The sequence below is a fragment of the Podarcis liolepis genome, assembly GCF_965112155.1.
Source record: "Podarcis liolepis genome assembly, chromosome: 4".
In the NCBI taxonomy this organism is placed as follows: Eukaryota; Metazoa; Chordata; class Lepidosauria; order Squamata; family Lacertidae; genus Podarcis; species Podarcis liolepis.
In genome coordinates, this window is record NC_139558.1 from 94,130,254 (window position 1) to 94,136,931 (window position 6,678).

General features: G+C 49.5%; 1 protein-coding gene across 2 annotated transcripts in view; it reads left to right on the forward strand.

Moving 5' to 3' along the window:
- The first annotated feature begins 1,905 nt into the window (after positions 1-1,905).
- RAB30 (RAB30, member RAS oncogene family) overlaps positions 1,906-6,678 on the forward strand; it is a 42,043-nt gene continuing 37,270 nt past the window's right edge. Inside the window, exon 1 of one of the 2 annotated variants that reach the window (XM_083500040.1) lies at positions 1,906-2,734. The gene's annotated coding sequence lies outside the window, so the exon portion shown is untranslated. The remainder of the gene's footprint in view (positions 2,735-6,678) is intronic. The other variant, XM_083500041.1, reaches the window with a different exon arrangement.

Genomic DNA, 6,678 nt, shown 5'->3' on the forward strand with positions numbered 1-6,678 from the left:
CATGGTTAACACCAAAACTGGTAAGAGAACACAGCATGGAAATGCTTCTGAAGAGGCCCCTGTCCGTTTATTTATCTTCTGTTCAACAGCCCAGTCCTTCTGGTCTAGACAAACACTCACCTGCCCCAGGTAGCATGGCCATTGGTGAGGAATGATGGGAACTGAAGCCCAGCAAGATCTGCAGGGCCAAACCTTCCCCATTCCTGCTCTGGAAGAAGTATTCACCAAACAAAAGGGAACTAGCTTAACATCCACACATTGAGCTCTTTGACATCCGTCAATGATGCTCCATTTTTAGCCAACAATTCCCACAGAATGAGACCAATATCATAGAATCGTAGACTTGGGAGACCAAGAGTCATCTGTTTCCTGCAACGCAAGAATATCTTCGGGGCTTGATGGTTAAAGATGTGATTCTGCTGAATGCAAAACGAGGATGACCCTTATCGTTAATTTGTCGTTATACTTTCAGCTACTGCCCTGTTGTGATATCTGTTTTCACTAGGCTTTTATAACGCTTTGTAAATAAACTTTTTAGCCACCTGGAATGTTTGTTCTAGAACAAACAAACAGGCAGGATACTAGCATAATAGTATATGTAGAAGATTAAAACGGGAACGTTGAAACCTCACCATTTTAGGACTATGCAAACTAGCACAATGGAGCTCCATAATATTGCTCTGAAATTCCAACACAATCTAATCTATCATAGGTATGATTTATTTGTTACAGAGATTTCTACCTCACCTTTCAAAGAAGATCCCAGAGATCTTGTCAAGAAGGAGAAAATTATTTTTAAAGCTGCTGTCCTATACCCACTTACCTGCAAGTAAGCCCCACTGAACTCAGTGGGACCTTTTGAGTAAAGATGTACAGAGTTGCACTGGTAAGATATATCTTGAGTAGACCACAAAGTGCTTGGAAACAAGGGAAATCTGTAGTAGGAATTTTGGGCGGGGGAAGGGATTCCCAAAGTTAAAACTATTATAATTCTGCTGTCTTTCATCAACTTTATCGGGGAATTTGTCTAGATTAGGAAGCTGCCTTACCCTGAACTGCAATATTGGTTCTTCCGGCTCAACACTGTCTACACTGTCAGCAGATCCCCTGGGGATTCAACCTGGGGACTCCCTGCACGCAAGTAAGTGCTCTTATCACTTTGCTGTAATATTACAGCCGCAAGCTGGACAGATTCTCAGTACTACATGCCACTAGGACCAGCTCTCCTAGTTTTACGAAAAGCAGGATTTCCAGGCAGTGTGATGGTTTTGCAAGCGGGAGGGTTTGTAGGCTGCATTGGGGGAGAGGGAGAGAAATAAAAACCTGGTCATTCCCTAAACTCAGTGAAACTCTAGTCCACCCACCCCAAACAAAGCCACTCAACTCAAAAGTAAAATCCCATTAAATTCAAGGGCTGAAAGCTCAGTCCTGGCCCGCTGCCAGCCAGTGCAGACAACACTGAGCTAGATGGACCTAAGTAAGTGTCTGGGGCAGCTTCCTACCCATGCCCAGGTTAAGTAGCAGGCGCCACTAATCACAATGGGATTTCATGGCTCAGGGCTTGCGCTCTGCACTGGCGCCGCAGCAACCGGTTGCTTCGGTGTTCAAACTGCCATTAGGGGAACCCGGCCCGAGGGAGGCGCCCGGGAACCGAACGCGGGGCTCCCGGAGACGCCCGCAACGAGCGCTCTAACCTCTGCGCCACCCGCGGCAAAGCGCGGAACGCTGCGGTCTGGGGACACCTATGAAGGGGCGGGGAAGGCGCAGCCGCGCTCCGGTCGGGGGTTCCTACGGCAACACGCCGCCCCTCCGTCACTTATCACGAAGGGGAGGAGAGAGAGGCTCGCCAAACGCACCCGAGGACTTTTGACCTCCTCGCGCCCACCGTCGCTTCCCCCCCCCCTCAGGTTGAAAAGCTCTCCTCAACCGCTCCGGTTCGCTTTATTCCCACCCCCTCCACTCGCTTCCCCAACCCCCCTCCTCTCCCACCGCACCGCCACTTTAAACCCGGCTTCCTTAGGGCCGCTCCTCCTCTCCGCAGGGCGCCCGTCGAGAACCGCACTGCCGCCGCCGCCGTCATCACCGCCGCCAATATGGCCGCTCTGAGGGAGCGAGCGGGCTCGGCTCCCGAAGCCTTAAGCCCCTCCCTCTTCTCCCTCAGCTCCTTTCTGAGGCCGCGCCGCGCGGGGCTTCACGGGAGTTGTAGTGCCGCGAACGACCAGACGCGGCTGTAGTAGCCCGGGGCGGAACCGCTCCCCGGGACTACGTTTCCCAGGGACCCAAGGGACGCCTGCCCGGAGGGGCCAATGGGAAGGCTCTGTCTTTTCTTTTCCCCGCCCCCCCCTCCGCCTCCGCCCCCTACCGAGCCACAGAAGGATGATGTAATTGCAAAGCGGCTGAAGGGCGGGGCGGTCCTTCTGCGCTGCAATTCATTGTGCCAGACCCAGATCGGTGTGCAGCCTCCTCCTCCCTCCCCCTGCTGTTGCTGCTTCTAGCAACCAGAGCAGCAGCAGCAGCACCAGTGACTGAATCCCAAGCAAAAGGGGGCGGGAGTGGGTGGCTTGGTTGGTTGGGGAGGAAGCGGCGCACACACACGACCTTCTACAGTTTGCATCCCAAGGGAACTGCTTCGCAAGCTTTGCCCCGCTCATGTCTAATTAAGTGACTTGGTTTCCAACCTGGCCTCTTGGCTTATGTTCTTTGTAAAGGGCAGGGAGCAGCCGTCCCAAACCAGGTGAGTTGCGCGATGCTTTTTTTAAATTTTATTTAAAGCATGATTTCCCCTTCTTCATATCTATCAGCTTGCTAGTCTGTCTAAAATCCGGAACGTGTTGTGGATGTATGCATTGGCGGCGGCGTGGGGAAGGAGGGGTGGGGGGTGAAAACACGCTTTGTCTCCTGGTTTCTCTCCCCTCCCTGCTGTTTGGATGCAACATCGCCCAAAGCAAAGTGATAATGATAATGAGCCGCCCTCCTAACTCCGAAGATTATTGATGAGCCCCAGCAACAAAGCCTTGGAGTTGTCTGCAAACCCGGTGTTTCCCCATCCTCCTCCTCCTGTCTTTTTTTCTTTTCTTTTTGGGAAAGGAAAGGTTACATGTGCGGAATCCCTACAGAGACGGGCTTGCTTGCTGAATGCTTATCAGACAGTGTTTCTGCCCGCCTCTCCTCTTTCTTCCCCTTTCCAGATGTTGGGGTGTGAGTGCCTGGGACGGTTGAAGCACCTAATTGTGGCATTGACTGAACATAGCCGGGTGTGTTCGTGTTTTGGGGGGCTGCGGTGGAGAGTCTTTGGCACGTTGAACAATTACTGGGTGCGAAAGAGATGATTTAATGCAAGCTTCGAAGACTTGAGTCAGCTCCTTCCCCATCACTCTTTCTGCCCCCTTGTTTTGCAAGATCAGTAGAGGATATAAATGTGTGTGTGTGTTTAAATGTCAAATATGTTTACTATTGGAAATGGCTCTCGTCTTTTTTTTTTTAATGACATAAGCAATAGTCATAGGGGTAGGCGAGTGGTGTTTAAAATAGAGAAAAGATAAGAGTCCTCCAGGAACCCCACGCCCTGGATACATTTACTCAGAAGTAAGCTCCACTGAGTTTGATGGGGCTTAGGCTGCAGTCCTAAGCACCCTTGGACTTAGTGGAATTTACTTCTGAGCAAAGTGCTGTAATTTCCTATAGGGAGGGTGCAGTCCTGCTCTCACTTGGAAGTTTATCCTATTGAATAAAATGGGACTTGCTTCCACCAAGAGTATTTGAAAAGATTGGTCTATAAGACGTACTTTTGCATGCATGTATGGTAAGGCTGAGATCCTAAGCGTGCTTACTAAGAAGTAAGTTTCATTCAGCTTGGTGGGACTTGTTTCTGAGGAAGCCTGCATCCTATCCCGCTACATAACCAATATGTTGCAATGAGTATTCCCACCTCCCAAAATAGCCCACCCCATTCCCTACTCCTGTTTTTGCTTTTCCTTATGATGGTTGCTAACAGGCTTGGAATCTCTCTCTCTCTGTGTGTGTTCGTGTGTGTGCGTGTTTTCAACTCTGTAAAAACTTTGGCCACACACTAACGACAAATTCCAAATGACCATATGCAAGCCATAAATTGTCAGGGCAGCGGCTGTACTGGTCCAGTTTTATTCTCTTGGCAACCAGAATCAGTCACTCACTGTTCTGAATGCTGCCAAGATGCTCAGAGAGATGGAAGGCCCTGGGAATGTCGGGAGAAATGCCTGATTGGTGAGGAGGAAAGCAAACATTGACACAGCAAGGACTTGGGCTGTTCTGCTCTTTCTCCTGGGATGACTGGCTTCTTAAAATAGTCTGAAAGACTCCTATTGGTCCTCTTCATTTTTTTCAGGAGCCATCCTCAGTTTTGCGAAGGTGGGTCTATGTAGCCTGAGCCTCTGAATGTCAACTTGGGAAGTGAGCATCACTGAGTTCAGCAAGTTTGCATAGCTTGCAGCTGTGTTTCGGATGTTTGGGCACCCTGATGAATTGAGTGCAGTCTTGTCAAAAGCCATACAAGTTGCAATACCTGCGTTTCTGGTAAGGCTGAATTTTAGTTGAAGGGTCATCGTTGCTCACTCCCCCACCCCCAAATATTAATTTTGCGGACTGTGTGGGAATCTGCAAAACTAAATGTGACAGCTCTTTCTCTTCTTGAGGACTGAGAATCCAATGTGTGGGGAGGAGATTAGAAGAGGCAAGTCACCTTCCCCCCATCCCCAGTATGAAGTTGTGTGTGGGTAAGGGAGAATGAGTTAGGTCTGCTCAGCCCAGCAGCTTAACATATGACAAATCAGTGTCTTAGTCCCAGCCCTACTACATTATAGCGATTGTGAGGGTTTATTATTCTAACTTGCAAGAACTCCTGACTGCACATTCTGTGCTACCACCGGCAGAAATATGCTGCGCCGCAGGCGGATAAATGCTCCATGCACTGGGAAGGAGCTTTAAAAACATTGCGTTCCCTGCATACAGCGTTGTTCCTTAGGGAAGGGCTTTTCTACAGCCTACGTGCAGGGAGAGTAGCACCTCTATCAGCCCCATCACCTGTTGTTCCAGTGCAATCCGAAGGGGCTTATTTCCAAATAAACCTGCTTCGGATTGAGCCGTCAGTGCATTTGAGATGTGCTGGCTGCAATGGGATTCTGCAGAACTGGCTCCAGGTTTCAGGGAGCTCTTGGCATAGTGCCCTCTGGTGGAACGCCTCATGTGTCATTAGCTTCCCCCTCACCTGGAGTGCTTCCCTGGCAGGGGCGGGCAGCCATGGCAATTGGGGCTGCTGATTTTGAATTTCCCACAATGCTCCTGATGCAGCATCAGTCATAGGCAATGTGGGAAATTAAAATGGCAGCTCCCCACATCCAGCTGCCCAGCTGGGAGCAAAGGCGTCCTGCTGGGGCCCTCCGAGCTACCCAGGACTTGACACTGGCTCTGGAGCCCTTATCCTAACTTGCGCTCTCACAATTTATTTGAGAGCAATCATAGGGTGTTTTTTTTGGGGGGGGGGTTATATGTTGCCAGAGTATATGTTTCTTATGCAAACATATACTCTGACAGTATAAAATCCACCCCCCCAAACCTATGCTTGCTCCCAGATAAGGATAGCTCAGCATGAGACTTTTAATCTCAGGGTTGTGGGTTTGAGCCTTACGTTGGGCGATTCCTGCAGTGCAGGGGGTTGGACTAGATGACCCTCAGGGTCCCTTCCAATTCTGCAGTACTGTGGTTCTATGGTTTAAGTGTATTCTGGACTGTGGTTGGAAGCAAGCTCATTGACAAGCAGCAGGACTTTCTATTCAGTGCCCCACCCCAATAGCTATTGGGTTTACAGTGCCTTTGGGGAGGGTGTTATGGGATCTGGCTAAAGAGTCAGGCAGTGGGGCTTGTGGCTTTTATTAAGAGACCCTTCCCTCCCCATCGCCTATAATTAATGCAATTGATGAAAGCATTATGTGGAAGAACAGTGGGATCCCAAGTTAAATCCCACTGATTTCAGCAGCTTGTCCAAGTAAAAATATACAGAGGAGAAAAACTGGTGTGTGTGTGTGTGAGTGAGAGAGAGACAGATAGTGTGAGTGTGATCTGTCTTAAGTGGTTTGTGGATTATAGGCCTGGCGTCATTGTGTTGGTTCCTGTACAGAGTTCCTTCCCTGGAAGGGAACGGCTCGAATTGAATCCATATGGCCGGCTAGCTGTCTCTCCTCCGCCGCTACTGCATAGATTTGTTCCTGCGCTTCCCTTGTGTAACTGACACTGTTTTGTCCTCTGGCAAACTTTCATTGGAATCGCATTGCCCTGCGTGACATGAGTTCGGGATGAACAATGAAACCCCCTGTTCCTTGAGATCAACGCGTTTGTAAACACTGACACAATGGCCACAAAAGCCGATATTGCAGCACATCCTATTTGATATCATTTTCTTTAATCTTGCGAGGGCCATTCCCTTCCCGAGGGATCGACATTCCTCAGCTCAACCGCCTTGCATTTATATTTTATCTGATCTCTTTTCCTTCCTTCCTTATTGTTGTCAAAGGAGAGCAACAATGCAGCGACAGCCCAGGTCCCTTCTGCTTGCCATAGACTTCTTTATTTCTTTTGTGCCTGGAATTGCTTCTTTTATTTTACCCTCCTCATCTTCTCCACCCCCACCCCTTTTTCTTGGCAAGT